General features: G+C 31.2%; 1 pseudogene; it reads right to left on the reverse strand.

The window, feature by feature from the left end:
* Positions 1–3,408: 3,408 nt before the first annotated feature.
* LOC130499194 (potassium transporter 9-like) lies at positions 3,409–8,004 on the reverse strand (annotated as a pseudogene).
* Positions 8,005–9,846: the final 1,842 nt, after the last annotated feature.

Genomic DNA, 9,846 nt, shown 5'->3' on the forward strand with positions numbered 1-9,846 from the left:
AATTCATTAGTTATAAAAATAAAAATTTAAATCTCATTGTTTTAGATAAGATTCTCGAGTATTCTAATTCTCATACAATCATCTACAAACTCATTAAAAATCAAACCACTTCAAACTTAAGATTCAATACACCCTCTAAGTGTTTCTAGAGTGTTTGATCAGAGTTGTTTAGTTATAAAAATAAATATCCAAATCTCAAAGTCTTAGAAGAGATTCTAGAGTGTTTTAACAAAAATCACACCAAATTATCTAATTCTTCTGTAATCAATTACAAACTCATTAAAAATCAAATCACTTCATTCAATACACCCCCTTAGTCTCGATATTGGAAGACAAATTATTTTGTGGGAAAATAAATTTATTGACTACATTGGTTGTTTCCGTCATTTTAGTTAGTTGTAATTGTTTTTGGAATATCTTGATTAATACTTGGAAAAGACAACATTATTAATTGATTAACTAGATCTCGACCCGCACAACCGTGTAGGTTTTATTTTCTATACTAAATCATTTTAGTTCATAAAACAAAATTTATCAGTAAATTAGTATATTTATTATTATGTATTATCTAACTTTATTATCCCGTGTTTATGTGACTTTTGATATTATTATTGTAAAAATATTCAAATTTTGTATTCTTGTAATATTTTTTTTTGAAAAACATAATTACGTAACAGTACTATTTTACATATTTTTTATTTCTAAATTTGAAATACATATAAAATTTAAATCAAATTGGACCTACTGTTAAAAACTAAATCAAATTGGTAATAGCTAATGGCATACTTCAAAAATATTTTGTATTTAATTTATTATGATTCCGACCCGTAATTTCAAAAATAATTTGTTTTGTTTATTCAGTTTTTGTAATAGATTATTGTATATATAAATTTTTAAGATAAGTTATTTTTTATACATGTTATATAAATATGTATTTTGAAAATTAATCATTTGAAGTGGCTATTATCATTACAATATTTTCTATAATTTTATTTTTTTTGTTTATAAATCAAAACTAAATTAAATTTAAATTTCTGATTATATTTTATGACAACTAAAGCTTAAATTAATCAATTTTCAAAAATAATTTTGAAAAGATTCTGAAAAGATTTTGTTAGAATTTTCTTAAATTAATATTTATTTTTATTTAAATAAAAATGAAGATAGTAAATGATATTAAAGTTAAGTTATGCGTATTTTATAAATATTCTAAATTTTGGTCCAACTTAAAATATCACATATGAATTTGTGACTTCTATTTTAATATAATAGATTTTAGGAAACAAATCTAGTAGATTATGGGAATATTCTCTTTTAAATGATTAAATAGTTATATTCGTTAGCTTTGTTTAAATATGGATGTTGTTTTGTAATCTCACGATCACAATCTATATGCCATTGAATAGTATCTTGTAAACGGTTAGAATGTTCTTTATTTTTTTGTAAACTCGTCTAAAATATTTTCTTATTTAGAAGTATATTTTGTTTTAATTAGTTAAAACCTAATAATATTTGATATTTATTTAATTTGAATAATATTACAAATAAATCTAGATATTTAATTTGAATATTATTTAAATAAAAAGTCCCATATTAGACGATATATTATATTTAACTTCATCTTCTCTAAATGTTCAGAGACCAGATGGGTTAAAATAACGTTTAGTACTTATTGAAATCTCTGCGACATGAAATGATAGACACGTATTGACATATATTATATATACATATTCCAGTAACAACTTCGAAATACTCATCAAAACATGTATACTAAATGTGTATTTTGTTTGACAACATTAAACTGGCTTTGTATAAATGTGGTTGTTCAGAGACCAGAAGGTTCGTGGTGTGGCTATTAATAATAAACCGGTGGCCTAAGGTTCATATAAAAAATAAACAATGGAGACGTGAGTCGCGTAAGGTTTGTGACGTAAGAAGCCTAAAATTTGTTACAATGTGGAACAAATAGACAGGTGGATTAATAATATTTTTTATTTAATATGAAGATTAATAATAGATAAAAATGAAGTGTGACCAAGTCTAGTAAATAGTCCATTTTATAAAAAATCACAACATGAATTAGAAGTCATGAATTCTATTTTAATATAATAGATTTATTTAATTTCGTTGGCATTGGATTCTAAATATTGTGTAAGTCTAAGGAATATATTTATTTTGTACTTTTCTTTTAATAGATTAAATTTAGGTATCATAGAGTTCAAACTTTAACTGGGTAAAAACATTCTGAGAATGTTAACTCATTAAAAAAACATGATAAGCTCTAGACATAAAAGACTTGTCCGACGTTTAAAAGGGACTCATGAGGAACATTGAAGATGACGTTGTTCCCTCTACAAATCTTTTTAAGAAACGCATAAACATAATTAATGGCAATCTTCTTAGGAAGGGGAAAAGGGTCTTTTTCAACCCGAACAATTTCAGTCGTGCCAAATACTATATGAACTATTGATCAGTGCTAAATACGACCCCAACTCAATTATAACTCAAAAATACTACATAGACTTCTTAAAATGTGCCAAAATCTACCTGAACAACTAATCAGTGCTAAATACGAGCCCAACTCAATTATAATTCAAAAATACTGCCTAACTTCTTAAAACGTGCCAAAATCTAAATTGACCGTAAAATAAGTTAGTCAACCGTTAAAAAAACAAAACAACTTTGTTTTGGTTTAATCTTTTTTCATAAAAATATATTCATTATGAGATTCGAATCCATGCATTGATACACTTTAAAAGAGGAGAGACACTCTAACCACTGAACTAAAGTAAATTTTTGATATATACTTCTTCATATTCTCTGAATAAAACTTTGGTGATAATTGTTTCTCATTTCTATGAATACATTATGTAACATATTCTTTTACCTTATATTTAATATACTTATATTATACTAAAATACAAATATAATAAAATATTTTAAATTGCACAAATTAAATATAATTAAAATTTTGAAACTATTTATAAAGTTTTCTTATATAAATTATTGTAATTTTAAATAGAAAATTACAATAATTTTTGAAATTACAATAATTTATATAAGAAAACTTTATAAATAGTTTCAAAATTTTAAGTATATTTAATTTTGTATCATTTCAAATATTTTATTATTTATATTTTAGTATAATATAAGTGTATTAAAGATATGATAATTATAAAACATTTTAATATATTTATAGAAATGAGAAAAAATTATCACCAAAATTTTATTTGGAGAAGATGAAGAAATATAGTAGTATATATACTTTCGAATTCGTAATAATATAACAAACATTTACTCTAGTTCAGTGGTTAGTGTCTATTTTAAAGTGTATCAATGCACGAATTCGAATCCTAGAATGAATATGTTTTTTTAGTAAAGGATTAAACCAAAACGTCGTCGTTTTGTTTTTTTAACGGTTGACTAATTTATATTACGGTTAATGTAGATTTTGGCACGTTTTAAAAAGTTTGGGTAGTATTTTTGAATTATAATTGAGTTGAGGTCGTATTTGGCACTGATCAATTGTTCAGGTAGTATTTGACACGATCGTAATTGTTCGGGTTGAAAAATACCCTTTTCCCTCTTAGGAAGCGAAGAATTTATTCTTGCTTTCACAACAGTGTTTCCTTGAATATGAACAACTCCTGATTCTCTACCATTCTTTAGAAACTCAAGCTCGTTTGTCTCCTCCTCACCCACCGCTCTGTCCTGGCAGAAGCTAGCTGCATTGCTCGGTATATCAAGGGGGATGATTGTGTCCAGTGTTGATACCGTGTAGTCCACTATTGAAGAGAACATGTCCATGTCGTTATTGTTGATCAATAATTCTATGGACTGATGCGGCTGGCTACAGATAGAAGGACTGTTGCTTGAGTTCGAAACTGGCTCCATCATTCTTTCAATTTGGATGAAAGAGAACAGGTTGTTAAACAGCTTGTTCTCGAAATTGTCGTCTTTCTTGTGTAGATCTTTATAACCGTACCTGCTCAACGGCTGAGAATTACTTATAAGCCACAAGTTTTGGACAAAACAGAGTGAAAGTACCTGGCGACACAGCGGAACATTCGAAACGTCTTGGATCCGATTCTCTTCACTAGAAACCTCTCTTCTTCGGGGACAGTATAAACAGGGAGGTACTTGACGCAGACAAAGACTACGACCGAATGAATCGCCGGGAGGTTAGTGATGACATGAGAAAAAATGTGAGGAACACCACTCGCTAGCTCTTAGTAGACTATCCCGACCCCTGGGACACGGACAAGCCCAAGGCTAGGGCCAAGGCCGATGATCCAGCTCATTGAAACTTTGCTATGCACTTGGAACTCATATCTCTTGATTTTTACGTAATTCCAGACGATCATTACAACTAGTAAGACCGCTGCTATGACCAACGGAAGCCAACCACCTTGGTTAACCTTTAAAAGAACTGCCGAGAAGTAGGCGCCTTCCACCACGAGTGACAGCACCGTGAATACGAGGATGATAATCCAGTGGCACCGCCACACGAGTAGCATAACAAGCACCATGAGTACTGTGGTCACAAGCATCACAACCGCTACCGCTGTCCCTATTTTTCATCATGATACCAAGACAGTCAGCCAGAGGTTTTTATTTTCTTTTGAACATTTTATATTGATTTAATTTAAATGTTATTAGTTTAGTGAATAAGCAACAAAAGTGCCCCCGGTTCAATTTTGTTTTTGTTGTATCCCCAACTCAAAATGTTTCTAGATCCGCCACTAATCATACCGTATGCATTCCCTATTTGGTTCTGATTTTTGAATCTAGCAGTGACGGCTATGCAGCCAACCATGAGTATCCAGTTGATATCCGGGCAATAAATCTGACCGAGAAATTTCTTTGAAGTATGAACGACTTTAACTTGAGGAAAACACCCATGAGCCACAGCCTGCTTGATAATCGAATATGTCCCTGATATTGTAGCTTGGCTTCCAACAACAGCAGCTCCGGTGGCAACTATAAACATTGGCCAATATATACTATCTGTGGAGTCAAAAGCAAAAGAAATAAAATTCAGCATTATTAGATACTATGACTACAATCAGTAAGAGTGCAAGAGAAGTTTTATGAAAAACCCGGGATAGATTCATAGAATGCATTTGCATAGTTATCTTTGTTTTTGACAAGGTACGCAGCTTGGCCACAATATGCTAAAAGAAGACAAGGGAACACGAAAAACGTGAAGGCAAGCTGTATAGCTAATAATGGGAAATAAGCAATGTCGTCATATAGTGCCTCAGTCCCTATATTTTTCAAAAAATGGAAACAACAAAGAAGATGCATTTAGAGATGAGTTGAAAAAGAGACCTGGCAAAGAACAAGCATGTTTAGAATTAATGTAACCTGTTATGCTTAGCAGAATTCCGCCAAGGGAAACCCAACCATCTCTCCCTCTCCGTCTGAAGTACTTGTATATATATGTGGGAGAAAAGGCTTTTAGAACTCTTGTATCATATATGCAGATGTTGTATAACCCGGTGGCTCCAATAAACAGAAGCCAGATAAAGACGATAGGTGCAAAGAGCCATGCAACTTTGTCCGTACCATACTGCTGCATACTGAACAGACCCACCAAAATAAGAACAGCGACGATCACAACGGTGTCTGAACAAATAAAGAGTTGGGCAAGGATTAACAGAGAGTTGAAAAACAACAGAATCTTTAAAAAAAGACTAAGATGAGAATATACCGCTACTCATCTGTGGATTGTTAACTTTGATCCCACCAGTAGCTGAAAGAACTGAAAGCATGAACTAACACTCAGTAACCTGTCATCTATGAATCCAGGAAATGTAAGCAAAGAGAGATCTACTTACCCGAGATAGCCGGGGTAAAGATGCCATCACCAATTGTCATACAAGTCCCTACAAGAACAATTATCAGAAGCGCTCTCTTCCTAGAGTCTTTCTTCTCCAACCAATTCATGGTTTTCGCAGCGATAGACCCCTCAGGCAAGAAAGTACGGCCATATGTCGTGAGCTCCTGGTCACTACGTTGCTCGTCCGGGATTAGTTTCAGTTTACCATTTCTGCAGAGCAACGAGTAAATAGCTAGAGTCCCACCTGCACACATTTCATAAATTCAGGAGGGATTTTACTTGAACATATTTATTAGAGGGATCATACCTTGACCGTTGTCGTTAGCTTTGCATACAATGAAGACATATTTGATGAGAGGGACTAGCAAGAGAGAGTAAATGATTAAAGAAAGTGCTCCAATTACATCTTCCGTGTCATCTATTCCATCAGGGAATGTATTGTAAAACACGTACAAGGGAGAAGTCCCTAAGTCTCCATAAACTATCCCTAGACTCTGGAAGGCCAACCTCAGAAGCATCAAGGTTGATAAACCCTGTAGACAACAGATGCAGTGAATAAAAAAAATACCCAACTTTCATTCTCTGAAACTTATGTATATGATTGAACTAGGGGCTGTTGTTTCACCATCTGTCATCTCCATCTAGATGATCCATTTATATGATTCATCCAGATGATCAATTTATATGATTCATTCAGATAATCCATTCAGATTTTATGGACTATTTGTTTGTCCATCATCCAAATGGCTCATTTAGATGAATCATCTGAATAAAACTTATGTTTGTTTCTCTATTTCCATTTCTATCGAGATGAGTTCAGTAAACAAATTATTAAAATATCTTTGTTTTGATTTAATTATATATTTGATATTAATTTTAACTATATTAATTTTAATTATTTAGTCTCATATATTTACAATATAATTATTTCAAAATGAAATTTTTCGGTTTTGATGCAAAAAATACTATTTTTGGTTTTGACACAAAAATGCGATATTTGGTTTTGGCAGAAAAACACGTTTTGTGATTTTGGTGGAAAAACGTATTTTGGGGTTTTGACAAAAAAACATGTTTTGCGGTTTTGTGTACAATAACATCCTTAGCCTCTGAAATGATGTCTCATAGAAATTACATCTTACTCTAAGGATGTTATTATACACAATCAGTTGTTATCCGATTGGGATTCTGAATCAAAGATTAAAATTTGGTGTTTTGCAAAACCATGTTTACTATTTTCATATACAGTTTTGCGTGTGTTATTCAATCAAAGATAATAAGAATTATTCTAAAATCCTATATTATTCCAAACACACTATTTTGCGAAAATCTTTGTATAGTTAGTCCCTACAATGAAACTCAATTGAGCTTCGTGAATAAATTGCTAGGAACAAAATTGAAGGTATAAAAATTGTGAAATTCTTTGTATAGTTAGTCACATACATATTCTCTTGAATTTTATATAAATTGCAAGTGTTGAAGGCCATATAACATCAAAATACCTACTAAACCAGCGAATAACAGCCCCCAAACATTAGTTAAGTTATTCTCACGTCACGGCCAAATAAGAACTAGCTTGAAAGAAGAGAATTGCCAAAACTCAGAAGAAAGAAAACAAGATCCAAAAAGTTCTCAATTCTCAAACCGTGATCATGTGAATTGTTCATCTCTTTTTGAGTTAGTTGAATTTAGATAATACGCAAAACTGTAAATATTGATTATTTTGTTTTAATCTAATACTCATGTTTATGTCCTGCAAATAGACAAGAATAACTTTCGAAGAAGAGTGATAAGTTATGTATAGTATTTACCTTTTCTTTGTACATGTTCTTGAGCTTATGTGCTTCTTCATCCATTGGCTGATCAAGTTTCTGCTCTAAATCCCACATAGCTCCTATGTTTCGCCCTTCTATTGTTTCATCTCCTTCTCCCATTTCCGCCATTTTTATTTGCCCGTAAACAACAAGAGAATCTGAGATTCCTCAAAATTTTCAGACAGAGCTAAACCTCTATGAGTCAAATTTGCCGGCCATGAGACAAGTATCTACGTGTTTTCCGCTTTTTAGTGGAACTAACGAAGTGACTTTGATTTATGAAAGAGGTAGCAACTTTTTAGTATCAACTGTGTAAGAAGATTGATTAATATATAGGACATAAAGAAAAAGACATACCATTTGAAAAGAAAAAGTCGATATTATGTTTAATATATAAACAATAAATAAATAATAACTAAGATCAGATTACGCGACGTAGACGCGGACTAGGGAATAGTTGGGTTTTGTTAACCATGTTCTCTTGATCTCTTCGTCTGTTTCAAATATTAAAAGGACAATAACTTAACTGAGAGATTTAGCAAAAAAAAAAAAAACTTAACTGAGAGCCAGAGAGAGAGATTTGTACCATATGTTGTAGGTTTATTCTTATTATACTCACGAGTCACGACCACACTTTACCATTACCAAAAATATGCTCAGTTCTAGTTTATCGACTATGTGACCCTATGGTTATATTAGCAAGTGGTAACTATATATTTGTGACTGTTTGTGGCCTTTTCTGGCTATATATGTAGCTACAGTGTCAGTTTAGGTTTTGTGATTATTTACCTATTGTTTCGTTGTACGTGATTATTTTGTAAAGAGATTATGTTTTTAATAACCATTTATTCATTTTCTTCAAACTACATTATAAACAATTCAACAAAGTTTTAGGAATCACACATTTATTCAATTTCATATAAAATTAATAAGAATATGAATAATTTAATCAATTTTTTGAAAAAATATTATCGGATTTTCTGAGTTTTTATCGAACAGTTGGTATAAAGTCATGGATTTGTAGCAATTCAACAAAGTTTTAAGAATCACACATTTATTCAATTTCATATAATATTAATAAGTATATGAATAATTTAATTAATTTTTTAAAAAAATATTATCGGATTTTCTGAGTTTTTAACGAACAGTTGGTATAAAGTCTTGGATTTGTAGCAAGTTTTTGTTTTTATTGAGTTTATCGATTTTTAATTAAAGTTTTTTTATAAATAAAAATCTAATTATATACGAATCGCCAGATCTATAATTTCAACTATAAATCAAAGTCGAATATGAAAACACTACTTTAAACTCAAATATTATATTAAAAAAATTAAATTATAGTTTTTCCAATTAAAATTTTTTAAATTTATGTAATTTTTTCTCGAAATCATCAACAAAGCAAATGTCCGCGCTTTAGAAAGCGCGGATCAAAATCTAAATATAGTTTCTTAATTAAAAAAAAAGCGCGAAAGCGCGGATCAAAATCTAAATCTAGTTTCTTAATTAAAAAAAAAAGCGCGGATTTTCTTAATTAGAAAAAACTTAGTAATTTGGCATTAAAATAACATGATTGAGGCCACGTCCTTGCGCATCATATGTACTTTTTCTTGTATTGTTTTACTGTTCTAAATTAACGCATACTTGCTACTAGACAAAAAATAATGCGAGGTATCATGGGTAGGGAGATAAATAACACGGAGCCCACACGGTCTCTTTTTATTTTAGGTATATCATATGAGATATTTTACACGTTATCTTATCGATGGCAAAATCTTTCTTCAAACAAGACCAACAATATCAGTATATAATTTATTCGAAACATAATGATGTGAATTGAAGTTTAGATTAACAATTAGAATTTGTGACTGTCATGTTAACTTCTCAATCGGAATGAAAACATTAAACATATACCAAATAACCAACGCGTTTTGGCCTAGTGGTAAAGGAACTCCAGCTGGAGTGCCTGCCCTGGGTTTGATCCGCGTTGGCCACGAAAGCATTCATAAGGGCTTCTCTCACCCTCCAAACCACTTCGCGTAACCAGGGACCCTTAAGTGGAGGCTTAAAAATCCTGTAATGGCATGGACATAAGCCCGGTGGGCTAGTCGATCACGCTTAGTGGTCGGATACTGGATTATTAAAAAAAAAGAAAAAACATATACCAACAAATGGTCTTTAGCTTTACATAGGTTT

Source organism: Raphanus sativus, chromosome 8, assembly GCF_000801105.2.
Source record: "Raphanus sativus cultivar WK10039 chromosome 8, ASM80110v3, whole genome shotgun sequence".
Taxonomy (NCBI): Eukaryota; Viridiplantae; Streptophyta; class Magnoliopsida; order Brassicales; family Brassicaceae; genus Raphanus; species Raphanus sativus.